A 700-nucleotide genomic window follows, 5' to 3' on the forward strand; every position below is an offset into this window, starting at 1 on the left:
GACCAGCTAAGATTAACTGCAAGAGATAGAAGAACTCTAATGTAGTTGAGCTTTGCCATTGGTGCAGAAGTTTCAATATAGTTTACTCCCTTTTAATAATTTCATCTCTTCTCAAGTTTCATTTTTTAAGGCTTTTACTTATTCAAGGATTGCATTCTTCCACTTGGGTGCATGGAAAGCTTCATGAATATCTCTTGGCAACTCAGCAATTGATATATTTCTGTAAGAAATTGAAAAGTAGGGGACAAATGACCATAAGATATAAAGTTTGCTAGAGGATGTTGAGTGCAAGTTCAAGTGCCTTTTCAAATAGCAGTAGGCATGTCCAAGTCACGTGCATCTCCATTAAATGACCGAGTGTTTACCTCTGGTTTAGATTTTTAATAGTGATCTTGGGGTGTGATAATCTGTACATTAAGAGGTATAGTTGCTCGTTGAGTGTAAGCACGTAACTCAGGTTTTCTCTGATCAAGTGAATCTCCTCATGTTTCCAAATTATTAGGTTGTGGTCTAATAGAACTAGGCTAAGATAAAATGGAAAGTAGCTGATTTTTCTCAATAGACTTGACAGGTTAGATTGATGCGCATTGCCAAAAGACTGTTAAATATAAGAACATTCTTCATAACATCAAGTTTTACCTTAATTGCTTATCCCAAGTTATAAGTTGTCTTTAATCTTGATAAGAATATTGTTGGATTT

The sequence above is a fragment of the Olea europaea genome, unplaced genomic scaffold (genome assembly GCF_002742605.1).
Source record: "Olea europaea var. sylvestris unplaced genomic scaffold, O_europaea_v1 scaffold1346, whole genome shotgun sequence".
NCBI classification, from domain to species: Eukaryota; Viridiplantae; Streptophyta; class Magnoliopsida; order Lamiales; family Oleaceae; genus Olea; species Olea europaea.